This window comes from Ptychodera flava, chromosome 12, assembly GCF_041260155.1.
Source record: "Ptychodera flava strain L36383 chromosome 12, AS_Pfla_20210202, whole genome shotgun sequence".
Lineage (NCBI taxonomy): Eukaryota > Metazoa > Hemichordata > Enteropneusta > Ptychoderidae > Ptychodera > Ptychodera flava.
The window spans coordinates 35,849,751-35,870,329 of NC_091939.1; the positions used below are offsets into that span (position 1 = coordinate 35,849,751).

The following is a 20,579-nucleotide window of genomic DNA, read 5'->3' on the forward strand; positions in this document are numbered from 1 at the left end:
TTTCAACATAATGACATGCCATAGATGATATTCAATTATTTAATATTTTTGTTCCTCATAGAGAATAAATTCTAGTTTATTGACCTGCAGTGAACTACCTCGCTGAACATGTGTTAACTTATAGCAAGACATTGCGCCGATTCAATAAAGTATAATTATTAGTACGAGAAATCAGTAAGCCAGTGAAAACACTTGCATTTTTCCACGACGTCATTACCGTTGACTTAGCTTACGGTACGGACTCATACAACCTAACAAACTATCATACCACCATGGAGCTAAAACAGACTAGCTCCGTGGTCATCAAGTAAAACAGCTAGATGGGGGCACAGTGGCCCGTGATCACAGTAACGGACAAAAATACAAGTTGTAGGTTTTCAAAACGAATTTTATTAAGATGCAAGCTCACATTTCCCGGTCGCTCCGATTCTCACACCTGTGTAAAAAGGACATGTGGTTAATAAATTGACCGGGCAACAATAATGATAGAGCAATGTTCAGAACTATTGAAAGACTATTAGTTTGTAGAAACTGTTGATCACATCTTGGTTCGCACTATTGATAAGCGAAAGGACTGTGTCCTTGTCATGATCGAAGGGGACCCTTACAAAAATGAGGTCCTGGCAGGAGAGCGACAGGAGAGCTGCGGGAGAGCGACAGGAATGTTCTGGGACTAAAGCTGCAGAGTTCCGGGGCAGATTTCTGGCCCGCAGAATCTGCCCCGCTAGCTGGGCAGATCACTTTCTTACAAATCTGTCCGGCAGAGCGGCAGCAAATTACTTGACCGGTGCAGCATCTCTGCAGGAACATTAGTGGCCTAATAATTGTGGCTGATCAGATAAATCTAACAACAAATCTGGCCCGTAGAGCGACAGAAAATGATAGGAGTGGACCAGCATCTCTGCACTTAATGCATTTTGACTATCAGACCATGGAGGTAGCAGAGGACAGGTCGACTTATGTATTCATAGTTGCACGAGGCGATCAGTAAGCTTAATATTTGCTGCGGTATTGTCTATCACAAATATAAAAAATAAAATAAAAATAAATGAAGTTTGCAGATGGTATACATAAGCCCCAGCGATTATATACATGTATGAACGTGAGCGTGGGTTTGCAGTGCTTATAGTTCATTCACAGTGTGATAATTAATAGACAGTAAAAGCTGCTATGATGTGATTGAGGCGATCGAGCTACAAACTGCTAAAAGGGTATTCTGATGATTAACAATGCTGTTTCATGAGTACACTATAGGCAGCCACAAAAGATTCCTATGAAAATGTTTTCCTTGCCCATCAGGTTACTTTTTGAGCCAATGATAAATTAATCCGTAAGAAATTCAAAATTAAATTCATGGCAGCAACGAAAATCTCTCGAAAATCGGCCGTAGTCCACGAAGGAAATAATAATTGATAACAATAACATTTCATTGCTTGCCCTTAAAGATAGGATTTACATCACGTCTGTGACAATATTTGACCTTACAAATTATCTCATCGACAATTATTTCCAAAAACATCATTTTATTTTGATCAGTGCAGTTACTAAATCGCCGACTTTTGAAGTTTTTAAGACAAGGGAATAAATCTTGTAAATCCATTTTCATTATTGTGTTCTCATCCCATGGATGCGTGTACGTGCACGTAATACGTGTAACCTCGACTCTCCAGAGAAACACACGCGAACACAAGTTTACACAGTTGAACTTATGCGTTGGTTTTCGTATCTCACTCTGTCGCAAAGAATACAATTTTCATTGAAACTTGGGTCCCGTAAAACCGAAAAGGCACACTATAGTTCCAGTAGTACAGTACCTAAGGTTTTGTACGGTACACAGTTGTAGCACGGCGGCATATGGTTTCGCCACTATATTCCTGCTATATTCTGACATCGTGTCGCGACTTAGTCATGGCCACAGGAGCTCTCTATGTACTGTTGCTTGGATAGTCGATAGAACGCTCTAGGTTTTTTCAATGAATTTTCCGTCAGTGTACGTTTTAAACGCTTTTGAAGTCCGCTGTACTTCATGCTAGTTACACTGCAGGGATCGCGAGGACTTTGTACCGGAAGTAATAGTATCACGCATGATGACATCATAGATCATGTGAAGACTTCGTTATGATTGGTCAGATTGGTAAAACAATCAAAGGTCAAATCTCAGCGGCAAATTTTGGACAGTTACGACCTTTGAATTACTGAGTAAATTGTCGCTGATTTTTCCCTATAAGTTTGACAAAATTTCGCGTAAATTTGCTGTTTGACATCGTCGTGACGACTTCATACACGCTAACTATGTATGTAAAACCTATAGGCAATGTTTACGACGCGTAAAAAAGTCATCGTCGTCATGATCAGCTTGTGGAGATCGATCGGCTCGTCGATTTGAACAATGATCACCATAACATCCTCGTGGATCTAGGCGATCGTTTAAACTTCGGTAAGTAAATTTTCGATTTGCCTTCTCTGCGACGTGAAGACGTAGTTTTTTACTGTTTTTGTTCGGCGCAATTCTCGAGTAATACTGTTCAATTGTATGAATTCTAATAAATTGGTATAACTGGTGAGGTTGAACGTAGAGTGTACAACGATATATCGATAGAGGGACCGTGGTACAGTGTACACAAAAATGGAGTACATGCCGATACTATTATCTACAATAATGTACTTCTCTCTTGCATTGGCAAAGGTAAAACTTTTGCTCATGTATACAAATTTCCCTCAATGTACGATATAAAACAAAGAAAGAACAATACATGTAGGAATTGTTGGATACGAATTAAGTTCTCAAACTCTTGACCGAGTCTGGTACCTGCTACATGTATTCCAAAACGTACTTCTCTATGACATCAATATACATCTGTTTGCTGAACGTGTGTCCTTAAATTGAAGTTTATTTTCAAATTGTTATTAACGTATTTTGACATTTGTTTATATGTAACCTGTAGATATTTTGCTGGCATATTGTAAGGGGAATCAATGATTAATTTACAATATTTCATTACGATATTTCATTGAAGTTCTACATGAACTCTTACATCACAAAATATGCATACAATATTCTATTGCATTTAATGCTGCAACCGTTGATAAGCAAGTTAGATATAAGCTCAGTACAAAGACCTACCTTTTTTCTAACTACGTTTCAATTTGGCTTTGGAAAGTTCATGTAGGTATGCAATGAAGTGTACTCAAACCAAGCGAGTTTTACATGGTGAAGTCTACAATTTTAACGGAATTACTGCAGGGGATAAATCATCTGCAAGTTAAATTTTGTTTTATGCCAATGATTCTGCTACTTTCCTGGTTTGAAGCAAATTGCAAGATGAACAGATGGATACTAGACTACTGCTATAAATCACATTTTGTCATTCACAAGTTGAGGGAACATTTTCTTTATTTTATGAATACATGCAAATTTCACAGTCTTCAACGTTTGATGGCTGTTGAACGAGTCAAAATTTTCAACCCCAACGAGGATTCTAACTTGCATACATAATTTTGTCATAAGTTTGATAAACTTTATATCTGACTTGAACTTTTTTATATTTTTCCAGCTTACACATAGGACAACTTCAAGATGACAAGTCAAGCAATAACAGAAGCTGTAACAGACAAGTACAAGTCTTTCAGAATAATCCGTCGTTGTGACAATATGAAGTTAAGGACTTTACGGACACTTGAACATTTTTTGAACATTAAGTATTTATATCGGTCATGTTGATTGGCTTTAAAAATATGGTGGATTAAATTTTATTCCTACCAAATTTTTAGCCCTTGCATTCTTTTTGGGGGGCAGCAGAGTGGTGTAGTTTGTGAGGTGATGGCTTGGTAATGGCTTATTTTCAGCAGCAGTGATAAGTTTCAGGATGTTGGAGTAAATGTTAGTCAGAGTGTAGAAGGTAGGTTGATTTTTGTATGGCAGAGCAGCAGCTAGCCTGCCTGGCAGAGCAGTAGCTAGCCTGCCCGGCAGAGCAGCAGCTAATCTGCCCAGCAGAGCGGCAGCTAACCTGCCCGGTAGAGCGACAGCTAACCCGCCCGGCAGAGCGACACCTAACCAGCCCGGCAGAGCGGCAGCTATAACCGTCCAGCAGAGCGACAGCTAACCTGTCCTGCAGAGCGACATTAATCTTTCCGGGAGGGATCCAGCAAACCTAATTTGGTTAGCAATGCCACGCTCTCCCGGAAAGATGGTCCTGGAGAGCTCCTGGACCACTGCGGGACCTTTTCTGGAGAGCTCCCGAAAATCTTGTCGGGAAGGCTAAAATTTTCATAAGGGCAAAAAGGCAATGGCAAGGAGCTGTTGTGATGACGATAAAGATGCGTTGCAGAAATAAACAAGAACATCAGATTTCCATTGTTTTGATGCTGTGGCCATCTATTCTATGCAATACGTTCAGCGATTCTTGTACTTTTATTGCTGCTGTAATGTTGCTCAAGTGTTTTGGCAATGTTACCCTAGACAGTGTATCAAATGTCAAATGCCCTTCTTAACCCTTTTCGTCATGTTTATTACTTCAAAATAAATAAATCGTAGCCAGAGTTGTATCAACACTACCGATATGACACTACCAGCAGCACGCTTCACTGGCAAAGTTTCTTTAATAGGTATATTTTCAAAGAGTACACGATTGCAATGCATGTCCATTTGACAGCATAAGAAGGTCAAACCATGGAGGCCCAGCCTCGATGGTCAAACTGAGGCTTGACAGTCACAGTAAAATTTCAGTCATAAACACAACTTCATACGACGCTTGTCAATCCTTTTCTTACAACCTTGTTCAATAAATTAGCATATCAATGATTCTTTATCGGAGCGCTGCGCCGATCGACTCCTCTCAAAGCCGACTGCAGCTGACAAGGGTCAGGAGGTCAAAGAAATTAACCTATTGTCATATTCATGAGACTGGAAGAGCTAATTAAATAGCTGATTAGGGCCAAGGACAGCTTCCCTCCGCGTCCTGCAGAGTCTCGAGGGAGTCCTCGGCGTGCCGACTGTTTTGATTATGATTTCCTCCTTTAACTGAATGACCCTAGAAAAACTGGAGGGTACCAGTCAACTCGCACTTTTTCAAGCCCGCCCAGAACCAACTCGCCCGATTCGAACTCGCCCGATACCAACTCGCCCGATGCCAACTGGGCCGATACTATTTTGCAATTTTATGAGTACCTGGTACATATAAAACGCTTTATTTCTAACAACAATTATTTCTAACATTGAGAACCGCAGGTGCGGCTTGAAATATGTGCCAACACGGAAAACTTTTTTTTCCCGAAATTATACTTACCTACCTTCCCTTCTCTAAAGGTGCATGACACAGAACACATTTTTCCGCCTCGCGCGTTATCGTGTCTTTTAATGGAATATCAAAAGAAATGTAGTAATTTTTCATCGAAAGTTTACTTCACCGCTGTAAATTAATAACCTTGTGAACGTGTTAACGGCAAAGAAAGAAATTTCTAAAATAGACTGTTGCTCATGATAAGGAGACAGGCTGGCAGTTAATAAAATTACTCATGAACATGTCACTGGTGACCTAGGGTACATCGGGTTATATAATAATTACTGTGTCCAGCGGGCATAAATCTAGTAGGAGTAGATTACTATTATGGTTAAGCGAGATACCGGAAGCATAACAGTATGTTATCGAAACGGGTTTTTTTTTGCCCTCAGGGTTGTGTTCAACGTCAGTGACAGTGGGTTGGGAGGGGGAGCCCGTGGATGTACTAAGTTTGCTTCGGGACAAGAACGGCAGATATCAAAGGACAAGACGTCGTTAATGACTACCGGTGGATTCCATCCATTTTGCTCTGCGACAAGACAAAAATACAGGCAACCGCAGACCTTTTTAGACAAGCACACAACGCAATAGAAAGGCATACTGCCTCAATCACTCTCCTCAAATCAACCAATAGTTTCATGTTTTACCTATATTTGTTGAGTACCGGCCTGCGAATGATGCACAATGTTTGCCTGGAAACTTTATTTTGGTAAAGTTTCAGACTTATTAATCTCACAGACGAAGTTTTCTTCAAGTTCGGAATAAATTTGGCTGTGTCCCTTACGAAAAAGTCCTATAGGACCCAAGTGGGATTGACCGTGGTCCAATAGGAGTACCACAGGAACGGTGTAGGACCAGGCTGGTCCTATAGGAATGATGATTTCAAATCCTATTGGACAATCCCATTGTAAATGAAATTCCAATAGGAACTATGTGGTACCATTCTTGTCCTATGGGAACAATTCCTGAATGTCCTACAGGACAATCCTTTTTTAAATGACATTAAAATAGGATTTATTCAATTCTGTCAGAATCATTAGCTTTTGCTATTGCTCTGACAAAATTATTCTTACCATTCTCAGAGAGCAAATATTTTGCAAATTAATTTGCAATTAATCTTTGGACTGGTACTAAAGGAAACATGGTTTGTAAAAATATTGCATTTTGCTATTTCTAGAATTAAATGAAAAAAATATACAAGCAAGCAAAATACATAAATATATAAACAAACACTTAAATCAATAAAATAAATCAATAAATAGGCCCAGCAATCAAGTTTACATGCTGGCTCATGCACACATATGAGTAACACATAGTTACAATATCATTGAGTTTCCACAGACTGAAGACTATTACAACTACCAGCACTTCAAATTCATAAATGAGAATCAATATCACCTCATTATCTTAGCTATAATGTCTGATCAACACATATTTTGTACACCTTTTTAAAGTCCTATTAGACTGTCCTATTGGAAAACCTAAGCCCAGAATGCAGTTGGGTGGCTGCAGTGCATTATGGGCTAGCATCATCAAAACAAGATGGCCGCTGCAGAACAGACAAAAGGGGTCAGTTGTACGTAGCTCTGAAAAAGGACGGTGTGGCAGCATAACCGGGTGTTTTACAGCTTTTATATCACTGTAGTACAGCAAAGTTAGGTAGGAAAGATTATTATATGTCAGTGTTTTCCTTTTGAAGACTGAATAGTTATGGAAATAGCCAGATTTACAATAGTCCTTTGTCTACCTGCCTGCTCATGATCCAGTGTATACCTATTGTGTTGTGTGACTTCTAGCTTGTTGACTATGGCATTTCAGTCCACACAAAGAATATAAACAGGAGTGAAGTTTAAAGCCAAGGTAGTAATGTAGTTAGTGATTGGATACATATGGTCAAAATGAATTGATATTTATGTGAGACAAAGGAGCAATGGGACAACGGGGTTGGACCCCCTGTTACATAACAAACAGGAAGTTGATATCTCAACGATTTCTACTCATGTATTGCCATCATGAAACCTGAATTCTTTCTATGCTGATAGAGCTCATTTGGCTTTTGAATTATTAAAATTATGATACTGAAAATTAAATGTTTTGTGTAACTTTTTGATACATTACATAGCAGCATCAAATTAACTTATTACCTAAAACAAGAGCCAGCCAGGTGCAACTCAAAAATTTCATGAAGGCAGACCTTAATTTCTATGTGGATATGCTTCTGTAGTCTCAGCCATAATAGTTTAATTAGATAATTGTTACGCACAGCTTTGTATAATATTTTTCTGATTATAGAAATAAAGTTTCTTTGTTCAAAAGTATATCCATTGTAATTTCTTCTTTGCTCCCTAATGAACATTGAAACACCCACTATATAGTTTGTCTTCTTAGCGTCTGTATGTGTTAAATGCAAATGTTATTGTTTACATTTTAATTCTAGTCCAGACCAGAATTCATTCCTCAACAATAACAATGTCTACACATGTACAGGCTGAGTTCAAGGAAACGTTCTAATGTTCAAATTGGATTACCATAGGACTGTCTAATAGGACATATTATTATTAGACTACCATAGGACTGTCTAATAGGACATGTCTAATGTTCCTATTGGACTACTATGGGACAGTCTCGTAGGACAGGTGTCACATTCCTATTGGACTACTATGGGACTGTCTCATAGGACAGGTGTCACATTCCTATTGGACTACTATGGGACTGTCTCATAGGACAGGTGTCGCATTCCTATTGGACTACTATGGGACTGTCTCATAGGACAGGTGTCGCATTCCTATTGGACTACTATGGGACTGTCTAATAGGATATTGTCTCAAAATACTATTGGACAATCCTATCAGACTGATTCCTATTGGAGTCCAATAGGACTTTTTTGTAAGGGGTAGTTGTTACAAATTTATGTACACATTCAGACGCGGTGACAGTATGTCTAATGAAGATTCCCAACGACCAACCGCGTGGTCAGTTGAGAAGTTAGGTGTGTTTGTGTGTATTCACAGACTGACACTATCTAAAGTAGTACATCTAAAGCATCCCATTGGCACCTTTGAAGATACATAATGTCTTTTGGATTGGTTCAATTATGCCGGACCAATCATATTTGTGTACATTTCCCACGACCCACTGGCTGACACACACATTCACACAATATGCGACTTCTTGTGTAACTTGTCTTTTTTTTCAAATTTCGGTTACATGGACATAAAAATGGCCTAAAGTCGATATCTTCAAATAAAGACTCAAAACTGCCCGATTCAAATAAGCATTTCTATGGACTACGAGTGCCGTTGGTTATTTATAATGACACGTACACTCCACTTTATACTCTCCTCATTGCAAAGGTATACAGAATTTTAGGGCAATAAAAAATAAGCTATTTTATGTGGATTGGTGGAATCATGGAGGTAGCAGAGATTTACTCATTAAAGTTTGATACTAGTATCGGACCATTTCCTTTCAAGACTCATTTCTGCGTGGTACAACGAGGGAGGAAATCTAGTCTACTATGTTGACATTTTCAATTTAAAATAACAGATTTTTTTTACAAAAGTTCCATTTTTACTTTGTTTGGTATATTTTGTGGTCATTGCAGTGACTGATGCAGTTTGCATTCATCTCATGTTTATTTTTTGTGTGAAAAACCATAGACAGTAGAAGGGGGAATCCCCTCTACTGTCTACGGAAAAACAAGCGAGTGGATAGAGGGACTGTGGTACAACGTAACATGGATGTAATCCATGAACGTCACATCGGAGATTTCATTCTGACTGCTTGTCAATATGGTGAAATGTGCCCCGACTGACCCTAGACACTCGAGGAAGTTGGCTGTACTGGCCGCAGTTGGGAGCAGCTGGTTTTTCAACGGCACACAGTCCATGTAGTCGACAATGAGATGCAAATGATATGCGGTTAAGGTCTCCTCGACTAACTTTCAGCTGGTTGCTCACTTTCTACTATTTTTATAGCATTTTATACAAAGGCACAGACTTATTCTACCTGCAACTTAAAACTGATAGTGATTTTGTAGCTCATTCTTTACTATTTTTCATAGTTTTTGGTAGCTGGTAACAGACACTTCGTGTTCGTGTCGGCTACATGGACGATCTGCCGGTTCAACAACCAATCAGCCGACATAGCGTTTTTGTACTAACTACAACCTTATTGACATGACTCAGTGCTAGTCACACAGACTGGGCACATGGATCGCTCTCAATCCGGGGTTTATGGCACCACATGACCTATTGACTTGTCCACCAGTCTACTGACGTGGTTTTAGTTTTAATACAGATCACCACACTACCTAATACACTTTTTTTTGCTGTGTGACCGCGTATTGCCTCTCTTCGTAAGATCTTTGTTCACGCCAGGCGAACGGAACTCCACCCAGCTGGCACCCCGCAGTAGGGTATATCAGTCATCAGTCAACATGGTCCCTAACTTGAGCAAAATTTTAAAAACATTTTAGACTCTAGTATACGAAAGAGACAGCAACATTAATTTGTAGTTAATCTTGATAAACAAGTTTGGCGCCTTCTTTCATGTGCCCGCATTCCTTCCTTACGCAACAGATTTTATAATACGCAAATTGGATTTTTTTCGGATTTGTATGAAGTTTAACTTCGTAACTCGGTCCACAAGCTGGGCGGTTTTCAAAGTCGGTTCCTATTGGACCAAAGGTTCCATATGTAAATATACGTTGCTTTTTATTCTGTGTTCGCGCTGCCCATTCGCCACGTTCGCAAATGCGAATCGAAATCAGCAGTGGCGAAGAAAAATCGATCCTAATTCGCCACAGTGGCGAAAGTGATTTTTGTTGAAAAAATTCCGCAAAATAAGCAAAAACGTGGGTTTTTTTGTTTGTTGATCTGCGCTTCTCTTTCGGCGATTTGCGAAAAAACTATATCTACTTCCGTATTGTTCTCTTCGACGTACGCCATTGCAATCGAGCAAAGTCTCGCGAGAGATTTGACGTCAATTTGTATAGGGTACAGCATGCACATAAATGACTATCGCGAGAATTGAAAATGCAGGCAGACGCAATCGAGCCCTAGTCTCGCGATAAATTTGACGTCATTTTGTCCAGTGTACCATCATGTGTACAGCAAGCAAAGCGAACACTCGCGAGAATTGAAACTACAGCAGACATATGCATTTTAATCGTGGTCACAACGCAACGTTCGGTGTTGAAATTTATTTGCATCATGGTCTAGACGTTCAGTGTTGCGCATTTTAATCGAGGTCTTATTTAATGGTGGTCGATTTGCATCGCGGACCTCATGGTCCCGTATTGATGTTCATTAAAATCGCTAGCTCTGCATGGCAGGGCTGTGTGTTACCGGCGTTATGCGGCCTCCCACCACAGAGCTATAAAATCGCCGTCCTAACGACGCATTCCGTGTTGTTGTTGATTTGCATCGCGGTCTCGACGTTCCGTGTTGTTGTTCATTAGAGAGGTTATAATCTAATTACGTGTACGTCTGAAGGCACACACGCATATCCATGCTCAGTTCTGATTTTTTTGGTTGATTTTGCAGTATTGTTTTTTCAGAAACATACAAAATTCGTCTAAGTTTTAAGAAAATTTCTCTACGCGAGGACTATTCAAGCTCGTTGTATCCTCACATTAAATTTACCGATTTTCTGTAAAACAGTTATTTATGTAGTTTAGGGAAATCTGTGTGACAGCTTCAGCTAAAAAGTTGAATTAGACGACAACATTTCATTTATGTAAAGAAATCATAGCACGTACGTCTTGTACAGGTGAACTCTACGGAATTTTCTGATATCAAAGATGTTTGCTAATTTACAATGATACTCATACTTAACGAGATTTCCTGTGTAAATTCCCGCAAATCACCAAGAAAATCTAAAAATTACTACACGTAATTAAGACTACGTGCAGACGTGTCGTTTGATGACGTTCCGAACGTCTGTGCCACATGTACGCGACGTCTTGTATGACGTGACAAAGACGCTACGTGTACTGATGGAACGTAATTACGTGTAACCAAACTTCTATTTTAATCGCAGTCCGAACGTTCAGTGTTGCTGTCATGCTGTTGATTTGCATCGCGGTCCCAACCTTCCGAGTTGCAGTTCATTGTAATCGTGGTCTCAACGTTGCGTGTTGCTGTCGATTTGCATCGCGGTCCAGAATCAAGCAATTTCCAGTGTTAAAATGAAGTCTCAATTGGATACAAGGTTGATGTGTAGATAGTTTATTCTTGTGCATGCAACCGACATTGGAGATTATAGCATTATAGAAAGCTTTGTTTTCGTAAAAATGTGTGGCTAATAAAATTTGTTTGTGGCTAATAGAAATTTGAAACTATTCGCCACAGTGGCTAACAGCTTTCCAAACCCAGCGCTAACACAGTTATTGGAGCATAATGATTGGAGCAGAGACAGTAAAGATTGTCTATGATTCAAGCCTGCATAATCCTGATCATATCATGATGATCATATAAAGTCGAACTAGCGTCCAGAACACAATTTTCACTACCAGCCTGAGAATTGAGTTGGTAAAATTCTTCTAAGCTGTAGTCGAGCCGCCATCGAGAATGTCAACGTGTTCAGGCGTATATCGGTACTCCACCTCGGCGGTGCGTCGTCTTATGAAACGTAAGTACATCGTTTTCACACATAGCATATTTAACAGTGTGTTGGACTAGACAGATTTCTTATGTTTTTCTGTGTAAGTGTAGAGGAAGCAGGAGAGCTACTTCTGACAGGTGAATTATACAACTAACCCTCTTCATCACAGTTCAGACTCTGCTCGTCGCGAAATTAACTTATCCAGTTACAGTCTCCTTCTAGCTCATTGCAATAATCTTTCTCAAAACAATAAACCACAACTAGTCTTGGCTTTGTGTTCCCGGCGTTATACGCCCCCAACACGGCCCAGCTGACTCTTAGGCCTGAAGGAAAATCCGGCGGACGCGGTCCTGCTTTGGACTGCGCACGAAAAACTCCCTTTTCTAATTATTTCCGACTGACATCAACTCGATTCCACTCTATGCCAACCCGGGTAACATATCGCCCACAGGCTGCAAAATCAATTTGCTCTGATGACGTCCTAAACCGTTGAATTACCAGCGATTTACGGTCAAGGGTCCACACCGTCTGTCGGTGTGGACAGAAAGCCCCTTAGTAAAGTCGAAACGACAGTCACTGATCACCTCGGCTCACTTATGATCTAAGACCTTTGTAGCCAAGAGACGATCAGCACTGTCAATTTGCAAGCAACCTACTTCAGAAGATAAATTTATGTGTGTTGAGGGGTTTGAGGGGCGGTTGTGAGAAGTATAAAATCTTCCTGGAAAATGCATATTGCCTTGGTGAGTGGATAGTGAAAACATTTTAAAAAGTCAAGTGTCAATATGCATTAAATCTGTCATATTACCTTTCAGCTCCTGTATACGCGTTTGTGAAATTTAAACTTGACAAGACTGTATCAATAGTTCCAACAAAGAAAATTGTGACAGGGGATCCAATTGTCACCAACACCGTGTCTGTCAGATGGAGTGACAGGAAAGAATATGAGGCAACCGTGTTGATGACATCAGGTAAACATCGTTTTTCCTTTTATAACAGTTATTCATCAGTGTTTGGAACAGTTTCCTAACCATGACACTTGAAGATCACGGTGTAAAATTCAAAATGGCAACTGGTATGTTTCGCATCGTAGCTCACTTAAAAATCATGCAGAGTTACTCATTGACAGTGACAAACCTTGAGTGAAGGATGCGACCCAGGTCCATTGACACTTATTTTCAAAACAGTGCACGTGCGATTGTTTTACTCAAAACTAATGTTTCTAAGGTGTTTTTTACTCGTAGAGATGTAAGTATAAACCTCGTTGGTGATCTATTTTCTGCAATCGACACCTTATATTTTCTTGATTATTTCCATGTAACAACATCAGTGTCTATACAAAAATCATCAGAAACTTCCTTTCATCGTGATCATCATAAGTTATACTACAAGATGTGAAATTTTGTAATCAGGAAAGCTCAGTAAAATCCTATTCAAACCATTGGCAGTAGAAAAAACCCTAGTATGTGCACACAGACAAAACAAAGAATTAAATTACTTTGGCCTTTAATAGTTGGGATCTATTAAATGTCGCGTATACCTACGATTATGGCAGAGTAAAACGATGAAAACATTAACAGATTGTTAGTATTAAGTACCAGTAACTGGGTTTTTTCATAGTGGTCCCAGTTCACAAATTGGATGTGTCCCTGAAGTGTACTGGAACTGATCCTGGAGGCCAACTAGGACCGCGGCCGCGGTCCTAGAGTTAATTTTGAAGCCAACTGGGACCAGTCCCAGTTCGCTTCTGGGACCGGTCCCAGTTCGCTTCTGGGACCGGTCCCAGAAGTGAACTGGGACCGGTCCCAGAGTGCATTTTAAGCCAACTGGGAGTCCCAGTTGGCGGTCCCAGTTAGGGGTTTGAGCTACCCTTACATACCTGGGTATATTAGAGGTATGTAAGGGTAGCTCAAACCCCCAACTGGGACCGCCAACTGGGACTCCCAGTTGGCTTAAAATGCACTCTGGGACCGGTCCCAGTTCACTTCTGGGACCGGTCCCAGAAGCGAACTGGGACCGGTCCCAGTTGGCCTCTAGGACTGGTCCCAGAAGCGTACTAGCTCGACGTAACTGGGACCATTATGATTGCGGGGAAACACACTTGTATCAAATGAACTGTACCATGGAGGTAAGGTACCTCCATGCTGTAATGACGAAACCATAATATTAATGCGAAAGAAGTTTCCCATCCCACTATATGCCTTTTGTAGCAATTGTATGCACTTGTTTTATTCATATTCTCTGTACTGTTGTAAAAATTATGTAAAAAAAACTAATGATGTATTTTGTGTGGGAAAGCTAACATCTCCCAGTTTCATTCAAGGACAGTCAGGTCTCATTTCAATTTTGGGACTCGTAGCTCCATAGAGCTATGACAGACATACAGACTGAAATAGAAAACACTGAGACAGCATATACTACATATAGCTACTAGCTGTCAATGAAGTTTTGAAGCAGTGCATGTTGTTGACTTGTATATTCAAAACCCTTTGTCTTAAAATGTAATGGGACTATTATCACCTCATTGATGTCTATTTTTTCCTCGCATAACAATGAAATGATTCTGCTGTAACAGTACATGCATGCACTAATGGTTGCCCCTCTCCTATTTATGTCTATCTGTTCAGAAATATAACTACCGGTATAGGTCCAAATTAAGATATCAGTCATATACTGCAAGTGAATTGCAATTCTATTAAAACACAGCGGGTTTTCGTTAAATGTTTTGTTTGCTGTTTTTAATGTAATGAAAGCCTTGATGAGTTAATTGCTAGTCTTGCACAGTTATTTTCATCTCCTTTTTCATCTGATTCAGTACACAGTCTCTCTATCAACGTGATCCGTGCAGTAAGATTTCAACACACACCATAGCACAGGACTTACTAGTGCTAAGAATGAGTACATCGCAGTAAGACCAAAGTAATCAAATTCTGGCAGATCGTCCATGTAGCCGACACGAACACGAAGTGTGTGTTACCGGCTACCAAAACTATGAAAAATAGTAAAGAATGAGCTACAAAATCACTATCAGTTTTAAGTTGCAGGTAGAATAAGTCTGTGCCTTTGTAAAAAATACTAAAAAAATAGTAGAAAGTGAAGAACCAGCTGAAAGTTAGTTGAGGAGACCTTGACCGCATATCATTTGCATCTCATTGTCGGCTACATGGACTGTGTGCCCAAATTCTTTGTTTAGCGCACCCACTCAAATGTTTCGAAACATGAGCGGGAAGGCAGTACTAAAACACATACAAGAAAATCAAAACACACCTTATATTTCTTGATTATTTCCATGTAACAACACCAGTGTCTATACAAAAATCATCAGAAACTTCCTTTCATCGTGATCATCATAAGTTATACTACAAGATGTGAAATTTTGTAATCAGGAAAGCTCAGTAAAATCCTATTCAAACCATTGGCAGTAGAAAAAACCCTAGTATGTGCACACAGACAAAACAAAGAATTAAATTACTTTGGCCTTTAATAGTTGGGATCTATTAAATGTCGCGTATACCTACGATTATGGCAGAGTAAAACGATGAAAACATTAACAGATTGTTAGTATTAAGTACCAGTAACTGGGTTTTTTCATAGTGGTCCCAGTTCACAAATTGGATGTGTCCCTGAAGTGTACTGGAACTGATCCTGGAGGCTAACTAGGACCGCGGCCGCGGTCCTAGAGTTAATTTTGAAGCCAAACTGGGACCAGTCCCAGTTCGCTTCTGGGACCGGTCCCAGTTCACTTCTGGGACCGGTCCCAGAAGTGAACTGGGACCGGTCCCAGAGTGCATTTTAAGCCAACTGGGAGTCCCAGTTGGCGGTCCCAGTTAGGGGTTTGAGCTACCCTTACATACCTGTATATTAGGCGAAATACTGTGTCTTTGATTTTAGAAATTCGCTTTTATTTTCGCAGGATGAGCCTTCAAAGTGTCAACATGACGATTTTTGCATAAATTGTTGGCCTTTTTGAAGGTTTGTCTAGACATTTGCATTTCCAGACATTTTACCCGAAATCTGAGATAGGGTTTTCGAGTTATATTCATTCGCTGTCCGTAGGTGAAAAATGAGACAAATTTTTTCAGGCGCCGCCGATTTATTTTTTATTTGAATAAAGTATACCCTGCGAAAAACGGAACTGAGATGATCAATGCATCGCACAGCGTAGCCAAGAATTCCAACTCAAGCACAATTTTCTCCGAATTTTATTAAACCAGTACTAAGTTGAAAAATTACCGTCAGTTTTGTGCATTTACAATCTGATTAAAATCAGATGCAGAGTGCGGAGACGTCTTTACTTACGCGGTATTCTCTTGCTGTCGCCAAGGCGATACCGCAAATACTGCATATAAAGACATCGCCGTACTCTACATCTGATTTTAATCAGATATGCATTCACTTGTTCCGCTGCCGCCCGGAGAAAATGTAGTGCCAGAAAATGCCGGTATACTGTCTGTTTATGTATTCACATAAATTAATATAATGCCAAGTTAGCCTATGACGTCGGGCTTTTAAGTACGATTTCCCTCAGTTTCTGGGAGGAGAACTTTATGGGGGTGCTAACTGGTCCTGTTCATTGAGATTAGCTGATCAACAAAGGCTAGTCCCAGATCGCTTAAGATCTTTAGTACACTGGCGTGACACAGAGCAGTACCCGAATACTATATATAGACAGAAAGACGGCGGGAAGAACAGACAGTTACTAAATAATTAGGCTACTGCCCAACCGGGTTGCAGATTTTGCGACGAGACATGCAAATGTAACGAAAGCTGAGCAATGGCTGGACTCTCTCACAGCCCCCTCGCCTGCTTCACCTCTGACCATAATACCGCCCTCAGAGGGTGAGTCGAGCGAGCCGGCGAAGCAGGCGAGGTATTGGCATGCTTGGAAACACGAGGAGCCCGTTTGTTTTTCACGCTCATTAGTGAAAGATCGCTATTCAGACTCTTCACAAAGTTCTTGCACGGTCACTCCACAAATTTGAGACCATGTTTCTTGATTGTTGTTGCAGTAAGAGCCAAGGTCGGACTATTATAACTCGGCCTTTGCGCACCTCTCGGTCTTTTTTCTTGTAGCTTACCGGCGTTATACGGCCTCAAACTACAGGCCGTACAACGCCGGTAACACACAGCCCTGTCACGAAGAGTTGTTTTTCTTGCTGATTTTTGTAGCCCTCGCTGCGTTTTAGACGATACCGAGCACCACTGCCGGTGTTGGTGTGCTCGTTACTGTAAAAATGGTCTCCAGGATGTCAGAAATGTTTGCCAGTGCATCATACCTGCAACAGTCACAACATGGACATAAAAAAGACGACCATCATCATAGTGATGATGTATCGGCCACGCTAAGAATGCTCAGCATTTCCGCGTTGTCTGTAGAAGACAGCGCAAGGAATGTACATTATCTCTGCATGTTTATCCATAAACCCTCCCGAGTCTGTATGGCTATAAAGATATCGTAGTCTGTAATCAGTTAAGATAAAGGAAAAATAATGATAGTTTGCCGTTTCAGTAATAATTCCTTGAATGATGTGACCCAACACTTTTCGGCAAAGCAAAAACCATGTGTCAGTGGCTCGAAATTTGAAGTGAATATACTGAAATTGATCTCTGAACTTGAGTCCCATCGTTAAAATAACACTATCTTTTCTCCATATACAAACATAAGAGTAGAAGTCTGTTTTCTAACATTCTAGCTTTTGTCATTATGCATTTTTTGTACCACAGATAACAAGAATGAACTCATGAAGTATGAGAAGGAATTCGTAAAAAAAATGAAAACAGGAGACGGTCTTGGTCTGCCTCAGCAGACGACACCAAGGTCCAGTACACAGAATCTGGCACGAAATCGTCGGACATTGAAATTTCCCAATGAACAACAGGTAATGACATCATAATTGCCAGGTCTGAGTGCTTCTTTGCGTTGACTTTAATCACAGTCACCTGTGATCTGTTCCGTTCTGCGTCTATATATGCGCCCCATGGTCGCGTGTACATATGCCTAAGAAGACCTTCTTGGACGTTGGCGGAATAGATCACAGGTGACTGTGCGTAGTTCCATGTCAGCGGTAGTTTCTTTAACACTACAGTCTGATTAACTTAAATATTTGCCAAATAGGCCCTTTGGTGACCCTGTCAAGAACTGCTTAAATCTTAATGGTCCCAGAGACAATTCTAGCCCTGATTTTAGTGCATCCCTGTGACCCATGTCCGGTATTTTGCGGGACATTGTTGCTAATTTTGTGTCAAAAGACGCAAGAACGCACTCTGGGCAAAACACTGCATTGTGAAACAAATCGGCGTGCATCTGTATGGGGTAGGGTACTATCCTTGTGCAAAGTTTGAAAGAAATTGACCTGGGTATGTCTGAGATATCTGCGTGAACAGACGCACGGACAGACGGACGCATGGACATGACCCAATCTATAAGTCCCCCCCCCCCCGACTTCATCCGTGGGTACTAATAATACACAGAAATACACTTGACTGATTCACAGCATATTCACGTTCACCTACTTGCTGTACAGGGTGGGCATAAAGACAAAGAGCTTAAATGTAAATATACATGTACCTACCAAAACATTCACAAAGTCAGCTTTTATAAAGTCAGCCGCTATCTGACACTTGTGGCCATGGTCAGACCATGCAGTTGGAGACATCTGAACAATGAAGTCACTGATAATTATCGTGTCCTGCAAAATATGAATGAGAAGTTAAAGTTAACTTACAAAATGCCCATATATTTGATTCACGAGTTTCACTTCCAAACAATCAAATCTGTATTAGATCGGTGTGTTGAGCATGTGTATGCCAAAGTGTGGTTTTGAGAATATAGTTATATATCAGTGCAACAGGGCCAATATCTGAGCATGGATCGTTGAAACAAAAGTGTTTATAGGATAGGAAAAGTCAGCATTAGAAATAGTTGTGATTAAATACATGGAAATAATTAAAACCATTCAGCACAAATGTTTCAACAAAGTGTAGTAAGCGTAGTAATCTTGAGTAAGAACAAACCAGAGATATAAGGAATGAGCGGTATATAACCAGAGTTCAGGCAGGTATAGGTCATTTTATCGAATTACGCTCACTTTGGTTTATTTTGCCATTCAAAGTCCCTACCCAAGTTAGGTTGTTGTAACATACCCATTTTCGCTGCGAGGCGGTGCGCAGAGCATGGTGGGGTTGACTTGATGACCCACATAGACGCACGCTACCCCCGCCACAGATAGCTGCATTTTCAAAGCTAGTTGACTGGTTGAGATTAATATTGCTCAACAGTGACCTGAGGAGTAGTTGGGGTTTACAGACTCTGAGATAAATTAGCTAAAGGTCTTGGAAACCTGTTGTGGTTTGTATCCAATTTTTAGTGTCAATCTATCTTGACAATAACCTACACATGAATTATCTCCATGTTACAGGCCACAAAGAGATAATTTATGAGTTCTATAGATGGAAACCTTCCATTAACACACTTTCTAAAACAAATAGGGCTTGAACTGATAGTACGTTTCAGACCACATCACTTCATTTGAGGAGACTTCATGGCAAACACAAGCAACTTCCAAGAGTTTCTAGGACATGCCCAAGTATTTGTCTCTTCACGTGACAGTGCTTGTAACTCACAAGATGAAAAGTGGGTTTTCTTCCTCTCTGCAACTGTGTAAATCTTCTAAAAGGATATTATGAATGTAATTTACCCATAGAGACCCTCGAGGGTCTGTGTTTTAACGATAGCGCTGATCGCAAATGACGTCATATCTTACCTCATTAGTATGCACAAATCACATTTGTCCGCATTTTCCGCATAATAATGGACGAAAATAAAACCTGCCAGTGTCACAATGGCTACTAAAAGTCACACTTATTCGTGTGAATTTATGGCTGAGACTAGAAGCTGCAAACAAAATTCGTCTGAATTTCAGATAGCGTACGTTGTCCAAAACATGCATGAATGACAATGTTACCTCATGGAATGTCGCATCTATCTTGCGAATTGATTTTGGGCCTTCTACGATTCCATTCTTGAGCAATTTTATACTTGGCATTGTTATTCTGAAAGAGCATTTACAGAGAACGCCACATTAACCATGGGCTTCATGGCACAATGAAGCGAATTTAGCAGTACGCCCTCACCGACCAAATTTGCGTTATTCGTTTTATCCCGTGAACCCTGACCTCCCGTCGAGAAGGAAGTTTCCGGAACGCAGACGTCTTTCCTAAAGAAACCCAAAATAAAGTTAGCATAATAATCTCTTCTTTAGTCAGTATGTAAACACGATCCTTGCTTGTGTACACCCGCACAAGCATGCATTTGCCCACGAACGTCACGGCCGGGGTCGATCGACTACACCCGAGCTGAAATGACGTAATTTCAACCACAACTGAACACACACCGCCGCCGCACGCGACGGGCACGCGACGGACCAGCAGACGATCTCTGGTTACTAGGGCCAAGACGCGTTTGTACACTGTATGTATTAGGATGGGTATGCAACCGCTCATATGAGTTCTCAGGACGTGCGTTACCAAAAAGGGGGGACAGGGGGGACACTTTTTTCCAGGGCAGTCACCGTCACCAAAAGATTAGTAAAACTCCATTTTTTTAATTTAACAAATGTTTTGAACACTGTAAGCTCAAACAAGGAAAAAAAATTGAAAAAGATGAAAAATTCGATGGCACACTCATTTGCATAT

The 20,579-nt window shown here is 40.5% G+C and overlaps 2 long non-coding RNA genes across 2 annotated transcripts in view; both read left to right on the top strand.

Moving 5' to 3' along the window:
* The first annotated feature begins 1,959 nt into the window (after positions 1 to 1,959).
* LOC139145750 (uncharacterized) lies at positions 1,960 to 3,764 on the top strand. The gene is made up of 2 exons (XR_011555007.1): positions 1,960 to 2,437; positions 3,555 to 3,764. It is a non-coding gene; the product is annotated as an uncharacterized lncRNA (long non-coding RNA).
* Positions 3,765 to 17,619: 13,855 nt separating this feature from the next.
* LOC139145754 (uncharacterized) overlaps positions 17,620 to 20,579 on the top strand; it is an 84,038-nt gene continuing 81,078 nt past the window's right edge. Inside the window, exon 1 of the long non-coding RNA XR_011555009.1 lies at positions 17,620 to 17,764. This is a non-coding gene — a long non-coding RNA (uncharacterized lncRNA). The remainder of the gene's footprint in view (positions 17,765 to 20,579) is intronic.